The sequence below is a fragment of the Myotis lucifugus genome, unplaced genomic scaffold, assembly GCF_000147115.1.
Source record: "Myotis lucifugus unplaced genomic scaffold, Myoluc2.0 scaffold_674, whole genome shotgun sequence".
Classification (NCBI taxonomy): Eukaryota; Metazoa; Chordata; class Mammalia; order Chiroptera; family Vespertilionidae; genus Myotis; species Myotis lucifugus.
In genome coordinates, this window is record NW_005871722.1 from 235,306 (window position 1) to 252,504 (window position 17,199).

A 17,199-nucleotide genomic window follows, 5' to 3' on the forward strand; every position below is an offset into this window, starting at 1 on the left:
CCTGTTCATTCCCGTTGTTGTGTGGCGTTGATTCCATTGCACGAATAAGCCTCGATCCGTCTGTCTGTTGATGGGCATGTGGGTTGCTGGCTCTATGCAGATGCCGTGATGACCATCACCCATGTGCTTCTTGGAATGAATACATGTGCGTTTCTGTTGGGCAAATCCCCACAGGAGTGGAAATAATGGGCCACAGGTGTGTGGATGTTTTGATTTTGTAAATGGCCTGAGCGGCGTCTGGGTTTATACTTCCTGACAACAACATGGAAGCGTGGCTGTTCTCCAGCCTCCTCAGGCCTTGGCAGCAGCAGGCGGTTAAGTATTCTGGTAGCTCCGTAGTAGTACTTCATGATCCAAGTGTGAGAAGGAGACGACCCACCTCATTGTCCACCTTGATGGGTCCTGAGAGACCCAGGCCCCGAAAGCACAAGCCGAAGTGCCCAGCGCCCAGCAGACGACGCACAGCGTTTCGGCAGGCCAGCCGCTCTCGGGGGCGCTGACCTCTGGGGCCCCCTGTCTATGTAAGGTGTAAAGATCAAGAGTAAACACAAGTGTGTCTTGAACAGGGCCAACCGTCTGCATGACTAAATGCAGCATCAGAGCCTCAATACTTAGGGCTGGAGCCAAAAATACTTCACACAAAATGACTTCAATTTCATATTGACTTTAAAAAAAAGAAAAGAAACACCACACCTGGGATCCAGCTATAGATTTCAATCGACTTTTCCTTGTAATTTGAGACAAATTGAAATCTATGATAATGAACGTAACCAGGAAGGGAACATCTATTCTTGGCTTCTTTCAGGCACTAGAAATGATCGATTTGAAACTTTATTGGTTTTTTTTTTACACGGTGGTGGCTTCCACGGGGGCCTAATGCAATATTCGTGCTGGCTCCTGTGGGGAAAGAGAGGGAGGAGCCTGTTTTTGGTGAAGACAGGCCTCCTAGTTTGCAGACGTTTGCAGACGGCTGTCTTCTCCTTGTGTCCCCACAGGGTGGGTGGAGAGGGAGGGGCAGCGACCTCTCTCGTGTCTCTTCCCTCATGACCTCATTTCCTCCCAAAGGCCCCACCTCCTAACAGCATTACTTTGGGGGTTAGAATGACAACATAGGAATTTTGGGAGGACAAAGGGCAGTCCATACCAGTGATGCCACGTGCTGAGCCAGGGAAGGTTGTGGGAGGGTAAGATCTGTAGAGCAGGAAAAACAGTCCTGTTTTGGCCAGCGTCAGATGGAAACGCCTGTAGACACGCAGGCGAGTAGGGAAGGTGGGTAGTGGGAGAGGTGCGTTTTGAGAGCCCTTGTCCTGTGGGTGATATGTCAAACCATGACCGGATGCCGTCCTGCGGGAGAATGTATGGATGGAAAAGCAGACCAAAGGCAGGCGGTGGTGCACCTGTGCTTCAGGGACGGGGAAGAGGGAGGGACCTGGTGACCGTGACAGAGGAAATGGCCAGTGAGGTGCAGGGCAACCGGAGAAGCCAAGGAAGGGTGGACAACCATGCCCCACGCCGCTGAGGTCAGACCGGATAGGACGGAGATGACCTCAGGTGTGCAGTGGGGTGGCTGGGGGAGAAGGAAGCCTGTCGTAGAGGGTTCAGAGGAGAACTGGAGATGAAGCAGCAGAAATATTTACTAGGGACCTTTTTTTCAAGAATGTTGTTAAGATAGAGTAGGGAAATGTGGATGGGTACGACTGGGGCTACACTGCAGTGACAAATGCCAGCTCACCTCTTGGTCACGTTATGTGTCAGGAGCAATGAGTCAGCGATGGCCCAGCACCACACGCAAGCTGACAGCTCTCCCACCCCTGGACACACTCCTCGCTGGGAGAGGAAGGAGTGGAAGCTGGAGCTGTGCTGGGCAGGGTCTCCCATCTTCAGCTTGCACTTCCCCTACTGGACACTCCTTCACATCCCATTGGCCAAAGCAGGTGACACTCCACCTTCATTTGCATCCCATTGGCCAAAGCAGGTGACACTCCGCCCTCGTTCACATCCCGTTGGCCAAAGCAGGTAAGCCCACGACAGGAGGCGCTGCACCTCACAGGGTAGTGGCTGGCCATGTGCCCTCATTTTCTAAGGAACAAGTAGTGACTACTTCACCACAACCTACCTCCTAACCCTACATGCACACACTTTTTATTTTACTTAATTTTTAAATATGTTTTTGTTGACTTTAGAGAGAGAAGGAAGGGAGAAGGAGAGGGAGAGAAACATTGATGGTTGCCTCCTGCACGCCCCCTACTGGAGATGGAGCTCGCAACCTGGGAATGTGCCCTGACTGGGAGTCAAACCAGTAACCTCTTGGTGCACAGGTTGATGCCCAACCAACCGAGCCAACCAGCCAGGGCACGCACACTTTTTATTTTGATGGGTGATAAAACCATGTCTGCATGCTACTGAAAACATGCAGGAGAGAGACCCATTAATTATAGGAAAAAGTAAGAGCGCGAGGGGGGGGGCTTTTTAGGGGTAAAGACACTTGACTTATTGACAGGAGAGAGGCACCACGAGAGCACAGGAACTAAGGTTGGCAGGTTGGCTGTGTCTTTCACACCCAGCCTTCCTGTTCTGCCCACATTTTGGTTCTGTTCTGTCTTCCCAGTAACTCCCAAGAACAGGGCATCTGGGAGGTATATTTTCTGAAACGTGAATGCTTAGGAATCTTCTTTTGTTGCCTTCCACAAAGACAGATAGCTGAGTCCAGAATTATTTTTAAAAATCTCTGAATGTCTGGAGATATCACTAGGTTATGGTTGCATCTGGGACACGGAGGAACTCGGGGCTGGGCACCGGCTGTCTCCAGTTCATGCCTCACTCTCAGCACATCAGCCCTGTGTGTGCTCATAAGGAGGGCAGGCATGAACCCCAGCCATCACATGTTCAGGCAAATTTTTAATGGTTAATTTTAAATAAAAATTTAATATGTTTTTATTGATTTTAGAGAGGAAGGGAGAGGGGGAGAGAGATAGAAACACCAATGCTGAGAGAGAACCACCAGTTGACTGCCTTCTGCACGCCCCCTACTGGGGATGGAGCCCAAAATCCTGGGCCTATGCCATGACCTTGAATTGAACCATGACCTCCTGGTTCATAGGTCGACACCCTACCACTTAGCCACACCAGCCGGGCAATGGTTAATTCTTTAATACTTTAAATTATATCATCCGTTTTAGCTCTGGGAGAATTAAGCCCAGTTCCCATGGATGAATACAGGGTATGAAGAAAGAAAATAGATGACTCTCATAAGCATTTGCCGAGAGAATGAAGCCCTGGAAAATGCGGGGAGAGCAGGTGCAGCTCCGAGCTCGCACGGGTGTGCTGCGGCCTCTCTTCCGCGGCCAGATGAGGAGCAGTTACATCTCTATTAGGGCGAGAAGGAGCGTAGAGCCTGGATCTTCTAACGCCGTGTGTGTTAGGAACATCGATCTTCGTAATAACGGCTGCCAGCTGTAACATCTGAAGGATTTCACCCACCTGGGCGGGGATGGCCTTCTACAGTCTCTTTCCCTTCCCAGCGAGGGCATAGGGTGGGAATGGCAGTGAGAGGGGTGAGGACTTGCGCTTCGAGGGTTCCTGCGTAGCCGGCTGTGTTGCTCTCCCCTCGCTGAGCGGGCCTGTGGGTGCTCACGTGTGTGACTTCCATGTAGGGCGGCATATGGCATTTTTCAGCAGGTTCCGAGCGATGGAGATGCCACGTGTCTCCTCCGAGGACGATGGTTCTTAATGATGAGAAACCCATTTTGACAAAGATTGAAAGTGACAGACAATTAAGCAGGAACATCAGCTGTCGGAATATCGCCTGTCCCCCATTTTTCTGAGTTTGGGAGTGTTTGGGAACAAAGTCCCCAATTTCATAGCCATTGCTCCTTAGCAGGCAAATTGGCAGGGATTTGGAAGTTCTGCCCAATAATTTTTTTGATCATTTCTTTAAAACAGTCTTGGTTCACCCGGCTGGCATGGCTCAGTGGCTGAGCATCGACTTATGAAACTGGAGGTTATAGTTCGATTCCTGGTCAGGGCACATGCCTGGGTTGTGGGCAATCCCCAGTAAGGGGGCGTGCAGGAGGCAGCCGATCCATGATTCTCTCTCCTCATTGATGTTCCTCTCTCTCTTCCTCTCCCTTCCTCTCTGAAGTCAATAAAAATATATTAAAAAAGCACACCACGGAACACGAGTGGTTATAATACACGCGTGTGCAGAGCACCCAGGCACTGTGTGTGGGGGGATGTGTGGTGTGGGGGCGTGTGGGGTGTGTGGGGGTGTGGGGGGTGGGGTGTGGAGGAGCAGCTCCTCATTCCCGGGGTCGACTCTGGCTTGAACCTTGACCATGCACCGGTCGTTTTATCTAATGCGCTTGGACTGTTTCTCGGGTCATCGCCACCAGCACCAGAAGCACGTGTGCCCTGGAGACGGGGAGAAGCCAGTATTCACCACTTAGATGTCAGTCTCTCCCGCAGAACTTCACGATGTCGTGGTGGGAAAGTTCCAGAAAGGTTACCCCATGTCTGCGTGGAGGGAATACTCAGCCCATGCCGAGGAGGTCGTGTCAAGGACAAATCGCTCCGACACACGTGGTGCCGTGTGAACTGCCCCGTGGACGCGCTGCAGATGTTGCTGTTACTGTCCGTCGCGTTCGCAGTGGGAGCTCCTGGGTGTGCTCTGGGATTGTTCAAGGGACCAGGCTCCGTTCTCCCTCCTAACACGCTTCTCCCCTCGCCCCCTCCTCTGCACCCTCCTCCCTGCACCCCCTTCCTCTCTACACACCATGACGTGCTTTTGGAACCAGAGGCAAGAACACGGTGCTTTGCACATAGGAGCCACCGTGGACGCTGCGCATGAAGGTTCATGCCTGGGTGTTGGTGGCAAGAAGCTTGGGGTCCAGGCCTGGCTGTGCTCCTTGTGAGTCTCTCCCAAGGCAGCGCCAGTGAGGGTGTGAGCCTTGGTCGTCCGTCTGGGCTCCCAGCCCTGAAGCCAGTCGGCGACCGTGGCCAGCGGAGGCGGGGAGTGGCCGGGGCAGGTTCCACAGCGGCCCCATCGGAGTGGTAATCGGCGGGGCTGTCATTAGGCCCCTCGTAATGGCTCCCTTAAATGTGCGACTTAAATTTATTTAGTTCCGGGGGTTCTCTGAGCAGCCATCGCTGTATTTCATGTGGTGATTTCTATAAACTAGAAATGCCATTTTTCTTTTCAGCCCAAGAATTGCAATGAACCGATTATTCAAAACCAAATTTAATCAAGTGCACTTATTTCCCTCCTTTGGCAAGTGTGTGCGCCCTGGGCCCTGCAGAGAAACAGGATGTAGCCGTGGGCTTGGCCGCACGGCGCTGAGAGATGGGCCGCCAGGATTTATTGCTCATTTGGCTGTTGAGCCTGGCAGGGCCTCCCATGATGACATTTCATGTCTGGGCTTGGCTTTGAACTGCAGTTTTCCTGCGCGTCTGCCCCACGCACTCCCCGCCCAGCGGGCCCCTTGGCGGAGGAGGATCCACAGGTGGCGGTGGTGCGGGCGGCTCGCGGGTCCGTTGCATGTGCGGTGACTTAGGCTGGGTGTGTGCGTGCTCGAGCGGTCCACGTGATCGCCTCTGACCGTGGCCTTGAAAACCCAAGGAGATGGTAAAAATAAAACACAGCCCCTAGTGTAACAGCCTCGGGGAAGAGTAGGCACTCTGGCCGAAGTGAAAGAACTGCCAGCGTTTGCCAGAGTCGATGATGGAAAATGAGAAGTTGGTTGATCTTTTAGAGCCAAAAGGTGTTAAGAGCATGAGATGGAGTGTTAAGAGCCCCCAGTTGCCTGCACCCGAGTCCTGGCATCACTACCCGCTGCCAGGGCGACCCTGGGGGATAATTTAACTCTCGGAGCCTCCGTGTCCCCGTCTGGCCCGTGAGGTGGGGAGTGATGGGGATGGGAAATGGGAAGGATGACGACCGCGTTTCCCAGACCCGTTGTGAGGAGATGATGCCCGTTGCCTCTGAGAAAGAGCTCCTTCCTCTCGACCATCGTCACCATCAACTCAGGGTGCAGGTGCGGTGAAGAATTGCTGCACAGACTCCGCGGACGGAGGTGACCCCACTCGCAAAGGTGAGGCTTAGGGACCAGGGAGCTGTTCTCTTCCCACCGTCCACAAGTCTTGTATGGAGTTTGCTGCGTCATAGGATCCCGTCCCCCCGCCCCCCCCGCCCCCCCCCCCCCCGGAAACGGAGTCATAATAATAAAGGAACAAGGCCTCCATGACCAGGATGTGGTGAGACTCAAAGATATGTAAGGTCTTTTTCAGCATAAAAGTCTGTGCTTTGGGGTCTCTTCACATTCAAAAATGTCGGTTGTCATCTTCTAACACCATCAGGAGCTCTGCGATGACCTGACCGTGGCCTCTGGTTTGGGGTGTGAGGCCTGCATGTGGAGGAGTCTGGAAAGGCAGCTGGAACCCATCCCCCGCCGCCCCCGCAGGCTCAGGACCCAGCCCAGCCCGAGCCCCAGAGCCGAGAGGAAGGAGAGAAGGTTTCCTGGGATAACGTGGCCGACTCCTCAGCAGCACGAGAGCATTCATGCTTCGGGGTGGCCTCTGCCGGGGATCCTCATCCTCAGCTGATACCTAAAGGCATCTCCTCTCGTGCTAAGACTTTGTGTCCATGTCTGCTCCAGTCGTCAGACCTTACAGCCGAGGCATTGTTCATCCTTGCAATTGCCTGGGAGGCAATGGAGTCAACTTCATAAAGAAGGTTCCAGTAGAGACTCTTATGTGGGGGCTGAGCACACAGTGGGTGGACAAGGGGTGCTGAGTCGGATATCGAACAAACAGGCTTTGGCTTTTCCCAGCACCAGCTCTCCCGGCAGGAGCGGAGCCACGCAGGAGACCCAAGGAGGGGAATCCGAGGACTCTACCTCCGACCCGAGTTTCTTGGTCTTGCCTTTCCTGCTGGTGACCGAGGTTTCACAGCCTCTGGCCTCTCGAAGATGTGCCTCCCCCTCCCGTCTCCATGGGCTGTGTTGCTGGGAAGTTTCTGAAATAGGTGGAGCGTTCCTCCCCGCACCCACCCCCCAGCTCCTGACTGAACTGTGCTCCCGATGCTCCCCGCCACTTGGAGCTGCAGTCACCCACCCTCCCATCAGGTGACAGTGGTGACGGGCACGCCCCCACGCTGCCACTCTTTCCCGCCTACCCGGTGTCAGCCTGGCAGGGCACCGCCTTCCCACAGGAGCTCCGAGGGAGAGGCAACACCAGGTCACCCCTGCATGTGGGAGGCGCTGCGGAGCAGACACCTGCAAGGGTGGGGCGGGGGAGCGAGGGGCCGGGAGTTCTCATCTCGGCGGGACTCCCTGAATACCGTGCCCCGTGACCCTGTGTGCTCACCATTGGCTCCCTCCGGCGTGTTTCTTAATTGTCTTGCTCACGAGCAAGAATCATAATTTGGAGTCTGGAAGTGAATGAAGAGTGTACAGATCTGAGTTCACTGATAAATTAGTTTCATGAGAATTTTCTATTTTCCCTTCTCTCTCTCCGTCATCTTCGATCACTGTACTGTTTATTTAAAGCTATTGAATTTCATTGATTCTAAGGTGAGTTCCGACCCCCCCCATCTCCCTCTGCAGTAGGGACGTGTCTCATGGTTGGGGTGTGTCATGGTTGGGGTGTCTCACAAATGTCTTCTCTTTCTCGGAGGCGCGTGCAGGGCGCTGAGAGGGGATGATCTCTCAGAGGCGGTGACAGCGGGCATGGTCTCTGCTTGGTGCTGCGTCTGGGGCGGACATTTCCTCATCCAGTCCTCACAGGGCTCCATTGATTGAGTAATCGATCAGCGCATTTTTCTTAACTAATACTTCCTGAGCTAATAGAATTAATCATCAGAGTTAGTATGTATCGAGCAAGTCCTTTCCAGACCCTCTCCGCACTTCAGATGCCCGGGAGGGAGCTGTGGATGCTATTTCACTTCGTAGGTTGGCAGAATAGAATTGGCGTTCGGAGGTGAAGAAGCTCGCCAAGGTCACAGGGTTGGTGGAAGCAAGGCAAGGTCAAAGGCAGGTCCCAGCCCCCAGCGCCCCCGCTGTGAACCCCACCCGACAGCGCCTCAGATGTTCACTGTGGGTGCAGTCAACACGGGTGAAGGATGGTAGCATCCGCAATAGGCTCTTACAAACCCCGAATCCAATCCCAGCCTAATTACGGCAAATGCAGACTCTCTTATATTTGCATTTAAAGGTGTAGAACCCCGTTAAAATACACCCCTAAAAACGCACTTAAAAAGGCATTAACCAATCAAACAGTGAGCGGCGTTGCCAAGTGGCACCGTTTCCCTCCATTGGGGCCAAGTAAGAGCGGGGTCGGAGTTCACGCTCACGCCGCCGAAGGACAGCTGTCCACGCCACGTGGGAAAGCAAACGCAGCCCATGAGCCTTTATCCCGAGATCTAATTCTGCGTGTCTGACTGATGAAGGAAAATACCATCCAGACCCAATGGGTTTTAAGACAACGCGTAGTAACAGTTTATGACATGGGTCCTCGGAGTTGGTAGCTCATGAACTCGGGCCTGCACATCGGGGCTAGGAATGCATTGGGGTCGAGTCTGTCATGTTGTTGTTGCCGTGATTCCTGGCCGATAAACCCCAACAGGAGGGTCTGTGGGTGAGCGGGGCTGCCGGAGCCCCAGAGCTGGTGAGGAATGGGCCCTCACAGCCCGACCGCCTGGCTCCAAGCTCGGGAGCGAGGGTCACGCCTCACTCAGTCTCTGCAGGAATCCGCCTCCTCGGCTGGAAGTGCAGGGTGAGGCCGGGCCTCGCGGAGGCCTGCCAAGCCCGAGACCCTTCTCCCAGACACACGCTGTTCAGGCATGAAATGGACCCCTGTCGTTCGTAACGCAGCTGCACTCACCTGGCTTCTAGCAAACACCACTCCGTTTCCTGGAGGGAGCTTTTGGAGGAGGGGGAGGAGGAGGAGGCAGGGGACCCAGGACCAAGCTGGGCTCACAGTTCATTCTTGGGTCACAGTGCTTGGCTCAGGCCTTCGATCCTGACCTTCAGGGAAAACATGGACTCAGGACTCTGGCTTTGCACTTGAACCCGGGAGGGGGTGGGCAGTCCCCTTGTTGGTGGCAGTCACCAGGTGCCACTGGGGGCGCTGGGGATTAGCCAACAGGACAGAGCAGAGCCCAGAGAACACAGGACCGGGTCCCGGTGACGTTTGGCTGTCCCCTGAAGCCACCCCACCTGAAGCCCTGCCTCGGTGAGCCCTTGGGTTCCCTTTTTGGGGTTCAGTTTTTGGTTACTGGCCATCACACGCAAAGACGCGATTATGATTCTTTTTCTTTTGGCACAAAGCTTCCGAAATCTTACTGAACAAGCAATTTCTTCCCGGTCAGGCCCGGCCAGCGGGCATCAGGCCTTGAATCATCCCTAATGATCGTGGGAGATCCATGATGAGAGTGGACGAAAAGGCACCTCATTCATCACGTGATAAATATCAGCTAAGTGGCACGAGGAGACTTCAGGGCTCCCTCCTGCCAGGTTTCCGGCCGCTCGTGCGTCTGCAGAAGATGCTAATGGCTCATGGTCAGTGTGCGGCTCAGGGCCGGGGTGTCTGTGGCTTCCCTGGCCACTTGCTGCTGTCCCCTCCGTCTCATAATTGCATTTGAACTTCGAAGCCAAACATCATTTCGATTCAGACAATGTGAATTGATGGGATGAATCATCAATGTGCTTTTACATGAGTCATTATATTTCCTTGAGTCCCAGAGTTTTAGGGATGGGAGAGACCTTCAGAGAACCCAGCCCCCCTCATTTAGTTGGCGGGGGTTGGCGGAGGTGTTGGTAGAGGTGCGAGGCTGTCAGGGCTGGAACGAAGGTCTCCTGACCTCCAGCGAGAGGACTTTTCTGCAGGGCCTCCCCTGACCGGTGCTGCCGTGTGCCATGAATACCAACGAGGAAAGCCCGAGAGGCCTGGGAGAGAGGGCAAGACCTTGTGATGAAAATCCGTCTCCCTCAGCGGCTCATTCTCATTCCTGCCATCTCTGTGCTTTTTCCCGGTTCAGGCTCAAGGTCGGACGGATGCCGCAGGAGCTGATCCAGCTGGGAAACCCACCCGGAAGTTCAGACGAGGTAGGAGACAGCGCAGGCGCCTTTCCCCAGGGAGGAAGGACTTTGCCGCGGGTTTTGGTGCCCAGAAAAGAGTGATCACGAGTCGCAGAGGATTCTGGAGTTTTCTTTGTAGTCGGTCGATCCATAGTTCCGCTGGGCAGTCTGCAAGAACTGTCATTTGTGTCTTTAACCCCCGAGCGTAAGATAACAGTTATTCATTACGCTCCGTAAGTGTGTCTGTTTCTTCATTTCACGATCCCTTGTGCACCAAGATTTTTTTCTTTCTTTTTTTCTGAATTTCATTTTGTCCGGGTTTATTGAGAAAGAATTGACATGCGTGACGGTGTAAGGGTAAGGCACACAGCTCAGTGGCTTCGTTCATACGCTGTGAGATGATGACGTGAGACGTTAACGCCCTCATGAAGGTGAAGGCAAAGAAAGAACAAGTGTTCTCCTGTGAGGAGAGCTCTGGGGATCTGCTCTCCTAAGAACTTCCCTGTGTGCCCCGCAGCAGCGTTAGCCGGGGGCGCCAGGCTGTGCGTTACCTCCCGAGGCCTCATTTGTCCGATAGCTGGAATCTGTGCCTTTTCACCACCTCCTCCAGTGGCCCCTCCTCTCACCCCCCCCTCTCGTTTGGTGGACTCTTTTTTTAATTAGGTTCTACATGTAAGTGAGATCATACAGTATTTGTCTTCTGTCTGACTCCTCTCATCTAGCATAATGCCCTCAAGTTCATCCACGTTGTGACAAATGGTAGGATTTCCTCATTTCTTTATGGCTGAATAGCAGTCCATTGTGTAGGGTGTGTGTGTGTGTGTGTGTGTGTGTGTGTGTGTGTGTGTAGCACAGCTTCTCTAGCCATTCATCCATTGATGGGCACCTACGTTGTTCCTACGTCTTGGCCATTGTAGGTAAGGCTGCACTGACCCGGGGGTGCACCCAGGCTTGAATTGGCGACGAGGCAGAAGACACATTTACTGTGGGGCCACTGAGCTCATTGTACACTGAAGCCACTCAGCCGTGAGCAGACGGCAGCCACTTGGTCCTCAGCTGATTCCCCATTGAGGGTTCAGGGCCCTCCCCCTTCCCTGCCCCCCTGCCCCCCTGCCCCCCCCCCCCCCCCGGGAACTGAATTTGTACGCTGTTGTCAGTGATGAGTCAGAAATGAGAGATCCGAGGAGAATCAGAAGGGGGCTGATGGGAGACTGCGAAGCTCGGGTCCTGCTCTGGATTTATGGGGACACCTTTTTGAAGGTGGCTTTCCCGCTAGTGGGGCACATCCCCAAGGTTGGCTGGCTGGCCTCTCGGGGGCGGGGGCAGAAGGGACATTGGCAGACGCCGCCCCTTGGAGACGGGCATGCGTGAATGGCGGCCCTTTCCCGTGGTCTCTGGAAATTGTGACTCACGCTGCGACCCCGCAGGGCAGCACTGAAGACAGGGTGTAGGCCTGAGAGTTCTCACCCAGGATGCACTGGTGACAGTGAGAGCCTCGGCTCAGAATGAGCAGTGTGAGTGGAACTTTGTAAGGAACGTGTGGGTTCCGGCCCTCGCTAGCAAGGCCGTGCCACGAGCGTGTGCAGCGACCGGGCCGTGTCAGAGCGGCAGGTCCCGGAGGAGGAGCAGCGCGGGGGAGGTCCGACCACGCCCAGCGCCGCTTTTCCCACATGAGATGACCTGGAGGTGGTGTCTCTTTTTGTTGAAAGACTAAGTAAGTAAATAATACGATTGACCCCGTGGACTTTTTTTTTTTTAAGCAAAGGTGGTGATCTCGGGATCCACTTCTATTGCATGAAAACACTCCTGGGAGCTCTGAGTGACTTTTAGAAAATGTTGAGTCCCTGTAAAAAGTTCTGTGAAGCCAGAAGACAAGCTCCCCAGTCTCGGCTAGCAATAAGGCCCTTTTATGGACTCACAATGGGAAAGGTGAATGGACCAGCGCACGGCCGGTTTAGTGTCTCGGCTCTTTGTAAAGCTGCCCAGGGTCCAGAAAGGAACTGGCCCCTGGAGCCACCGCTGGGGCGGAAGGAGGGGCGGGGCGGGTGGCCGGTGACCAGAGTTGGCAGGGATACCGAGGAAAAAGCCCTCCGGAGCAGACCTCTGGCAGAACCGCTGCCACCACCTCGGCAGCAGCCCTCCCGGACAGCGGAGGAGGGAGGAGAGCGGATCATAGGCCCCGGTCACATGAATCGGCAGGCGTAAGCCAGCTCTCCCTGAGCACCCGAACCCCCAAAGCATTTCGGGGCCCACTTCCTACCAGACGAGTCCCACCAGAGCCGGCCTCCATCTGGTGTCTGTGTGTTTGTGTCGACCCAGATGTGAGCACTTCTAAGTACCCTTCATTCTGAAGGTTAAGGAAGGAAGGCGACCTTCAACAGATACTTACCGAGCCTCTGTTGGGTGGCAGACTTTATGGCTTCAAACCCAGAAATGCTATTTATTGAGCAACGACTCTGTGGCCGGGCACGGTGTTAAATTAGTCCCATGAACACAGTCCCAGCCCTTTGGGAGCGTCAGTCTATGGTAGAGACAGATGATCAGCACATCAACACCCAGGGAATGTATGAGTCCGCACTCCACCCTTTTCTGTGGCAGAGTAATGTTCCACTGTACAAATACACCCGTTTCCTTTACCATTCAGCAGTCCGATGGACACTTGGGTTGTTTCCAGTTGTTGACCATGTGAATAATGTCCCTAGGAACTTCCATGTGTAAGTGTTTGTGGGGATGTGTTTTCTGTTCTCCTGGGCACATGCCTAGGAGCGGAATTGCTGGGTCGTAGGGTGGCTCTGTGTTACCTTTCTGAGGACCTGCCAGACTGTTCCCCGCAGCAGCTGCACCACTTCACATCCCCGCCAGCAATATTTCAGTTTCTCATCGCCTCACCAACACCTGTTATTGCTTATTCTCCCTTCAGCCAGGGTGTTCTCCCCTGGACACACACCAGCGTCTCACTCTAATGCCGCCGCTGCAGGCGTGCGTGGAGGTGAAGAGGGACACAGCAGGGGCAGCCAGGATGGGTGGAAGGTGCTCAGAGGAACGTCAGGGGACCCTCTTGGGCACCAACTCACTGGTCAGAGGGTGACACCTAGTGTTGGGGCTGTTTTCTTACAGCCTGTGTTTCCGTTATGGACAGGGCCCTAGAGCGACCTTCCCCAGGGTTTTTTTTAGAATATTTGTATAGTCTCCTGTGTGATTCTAGTATAAATTGAAATCCTTCACTTCCCCTGGACGGGCTCTGTAGATGTTTGTAAGCGGCCTTTTGCCTTTTCTTTGATGCTTGGATGCTAAACGTTGTAGCGGTCGCTGTGATGCTGGGGTTTGTCAATGACACTAACACAACCCCTGGTCCTCATTTGGGCCTTTCCCAGTGATAACAGGCAAGGCCGTTGACCTCAGACTTCCCAGAACCCCTAGCAAGAAGGTACCGGACGAGGATGCGTTCCACAGAGAAACGCGTCAAAGGCTGGTTCTGTCCCTCGTCCAGTAACACTCCTTGCTGCCATGTGGTGATGGATCGTCATGCAGTGGACGGGGTGTCAGGCTCGGGGAGGGGCTCAGGAGACAGGGTGCTGTTTGGCCACATGGTGAGGCTGTCAGTTTCCACCCCACCACTCGGCTGATGCTACCAGCGTGTGGTGAGGCTGCCGAGATCTGCATTTTCTGCATCTCAAGGTTGCAGTTTGCAGGTGAGCAGGGCAGTGGCTCTGACGGAAATGGCTTACACTTCTTATGCTTTTAAATTTTGCCATAAAAAAGACATACAGGAAAGTTGCAAGAATAATACAGAAAATCCCCAGAGACCTTTACCCAGATCTTTCAAGCAATAACATTTTACTACATTCGTTTTACTCTCTCTCTTTCTCTTCCTCTGTGTGTCCCTGGACTGTTTTAAGAATACATTGTCAGCCTGGCTGGTGTGGCTCAGTTGGTTGAGTGTCACTGACGATTTGATCCCCAGTCAGGGCACATGCCTGGGTTGTGGGCTCGACCCCCAGTAGGGGGTGTGCAGAAGGCAGCCAATCGATGTTTATCTCTCATCAATGTTCCTCTTCTCTCTCTCTCTCTCTCTCTCTCTCTCTCCCTCTCTCTCTCTCTCTCTCCCCCCCCCTTCCTCTCTTTGTAAAATCAATAAAAACACGTCTAAAAATAAAAAGAATACGTTGTCAGAAGTGTAAGGTGTTATGGTCAGTGGTCCTTGCCCTGCTCACCTAGAAGGTGTGGCCTTGTCGTGATGAGATAAGTAACATTCGCTGGCATTCCTGAGCCCATCGTCTCTGTCCTCGCTGCGGCCCAGGGTGCTTGAGTATTGAGTAGAGTTCCCAACCCTGCGACGGAGCCCGGATCTCACATCAAGGAGCTGGGTGTCAGCCTGGCTCAGTAGCTGTACAACCTTTGAGAAGTCATTTTACTTTTCTTGGCTTCAGACCACATCTGGAATGTTAAAGATTTGCAGTCACGGATCCTCCTTCATTCCTTCCAGAACAGTCTTCACGAGTCTCTGGTGTCCTTGGGATATTTAAGTAACGAATCTTCCTGGAGGGGGTGCGTGATGACGCTCGGCCGCGTAATAAATGCCCCGCGCCGTGGCCTGGCTGCGTTCGAGTGGGAGAGGTCGCTCATGGGGGGCTGTTGGCGCCGGCTCCGCTGCTGCTGTGGAGGAGGAAGGAGCCAAGTGGAGCTCAGCAAAGGTATCGCGTGTGGCCTGCCGTGTGCTTGACTGCTCACATGGGAACTGTTATACATTTAGGCAAACAAACTTGATGTTGGGAAGTTTTCTGCTTGGAACAGATAAGCCCTTTTGCTGAGTTTGGTCTCTCGCCAAATAAAATAGGGTTGCGTTGGTTTATTTCCGACACCCCGGGCACGTGTGGGCTCTGAAATGACACTGGGGGGTGGAGTGAGCCGCCTCCTGGACCCAGCCGACCAGGTGTCTGAGCTCAGCTGCAGCGCCATCCACAGCGGCCTGGCCCCCGACACCGGCCAGCGCCCTTCCAGGCCATAAACGGAGGCAACGAGGCTCAAGCCTCCCTGGCCTCCCAGAGGCGCTGCCGTGATGCAGGGAGATGCTGGCTGCAGACCGCTGGGAGGCGTCTGCTGGGGTGGGGTGGGGCGGGGAGTTAGCTGCAGGGCCCGCACCAGGGGCTGCGTCCGTCTGTATCAGCATGACCTGGGGCTACTGTGGATAGACACGCGGGGGAAGGAATAGACCACGCCCCTCTCCCACACCGGCTCTTCTCATCTCAGCACTTTCATTGGCCTCACTGCACTTGCCCGAAGTGCTCCCAGCCCTGGAGGCGGAACGTGGTGGCGAGGGCCATGGGGACGCGTGCTGTGATCACCCTGGGCCCCGGATGACCCCGCCTGTGGGGGATTGGCTTTTGCTTCTGTCCAGTTTCAAAGAGGAGGCAGTCTCCGTGTTAGACCTTCCAACTGCCCAGCTGTGAGGACTGGTCGCCTGTCCCTCCAGCCTCCTGCATCCTGGGGCCCACAGCCTGCGATGGAGCAAAGCCTTGGGGGGGGGGGGGTGGTGGTGCTTTCTCTTACTGATACCTCCCGGTGCTAATGTAGCTGACACCAGCGCGCCTTTGTTCCCAAGGCTGCGGTCTTCTTCCGGTTTCTGTGTGCCGAGGCCTGTTTTGGGTATGAACTTTGGATACTTGTTCTGTGGGCGTTGATCCCTTTGTCTTCCGTTGACGGTGTGGTTCTCACCCATCAGAGCCCTTCCCAGGCCCCCCACCACTCACAGGGGAACTGGAGCGAAGGTCGGCTGTCCCTCCGCTGTCAGTTCCCTCCCTTCACATTTCGGGCCGGAGTGGTGGTCGAGAGCAGGGACCTGGGATTGTGTGCCCGAGCCTGCCCCTGGGTGACCTTGGCAAATGCTCTGCCCTGTGAGCCTCAGAGGGGAACGGGGAGAGCAGCGGACCTGCCTCCGGGTCCTTGTGAAGATTCCACATCCGGGAGGCTCCTAAAGGCTGCGGGTTCATCGAACTACTTCCCGGGGCGCCCCTCATGCACATTTAAAAAATGTATTTTTATTGATTTCAGAGCGGAAGGGAGAGGGAGAGGGAGAGCTAGAGATATCAGTGATGAGAGAGAATCATGGATCGGCTGCCTCCTGCACGCCCCCGACTGGGGATTGAGCCGGCAACGTGGGCCTGTGACCTCCTGGTTCATAGGTCGGTGTTCAACCACTGAGCCATGCTGGCCGGGCCCATCATGTACATTTTTGTTCAGACTTCTCCTCACTCTCTTCCTCGTTCACAAGTCCAGCCGTTCCTCATTCCCTCGCTCCACACAGTCCCCTCTCCTCTGACTCCCCACAGAAGTGCCTGCTTCCTGCTCTCCAGCTGAGAGCCCTCCTGCTCTGCGCCCCAACATTTCCTCTGTGGCGAGTGGCGGGCACTTAAATCAAGGGTCCTCTTCTGACTCCACTCAGGCAGCCGAGACCTGGAGGCTCCTCCTGCCCCCGTGGGCCTGAGAGGAGGTGGAACCCTGACCATGTGGTTGGCCCTCGCTGGAACCCTGCCGGCACACAGTACACGCTCAGTAAATACTTTTCCAGGCATTTCAGGTGATCTGGAACTTTATTTATAACATTCGCATTTTGCCTGAAAGTCAAGAAGATCCTTCGTGGGAACTGCCTTAGGAAATGATCCATCCCAGTGAGCCCATCTCGGGGGAGGGTGAAACTCATCAGGGTTTCCCGGCCCCATGTCTCCGACAGAAGCCTGGCTTCCTGCTGATTGACATTCCGAGGAGGCGTGTGGAGTGAGGCCTGTAGCCCGAGCTCTGAGCCGGAGACGTGGGGACGTGTCGGCTGAATTTATAGCCGTGAATTTAAGTGGGTTTTGAGGATTCTGGATGTGAGAGCTGGGTCTCTCCAGATTAATTTTTCTCTCCATGGCAGCCATCCTGCTGCGCCAGGGCCCGGGTTAACGCGTCCGCACGGGAGCGGCGTGCTCTGGCATTTGAAAGGATGGCGATGGATGGTGTCTGTCTGGACATGGTGCTCGGCCACACGATGGCGGGGAAAAGACCAGGTCCCCTGTGTTTTGAAAACAAAATGCTTTTTTTCAGGAAGAGAAGACATGGGCTGGGGAGGGGAGGCCTGTGGATGGCTGAG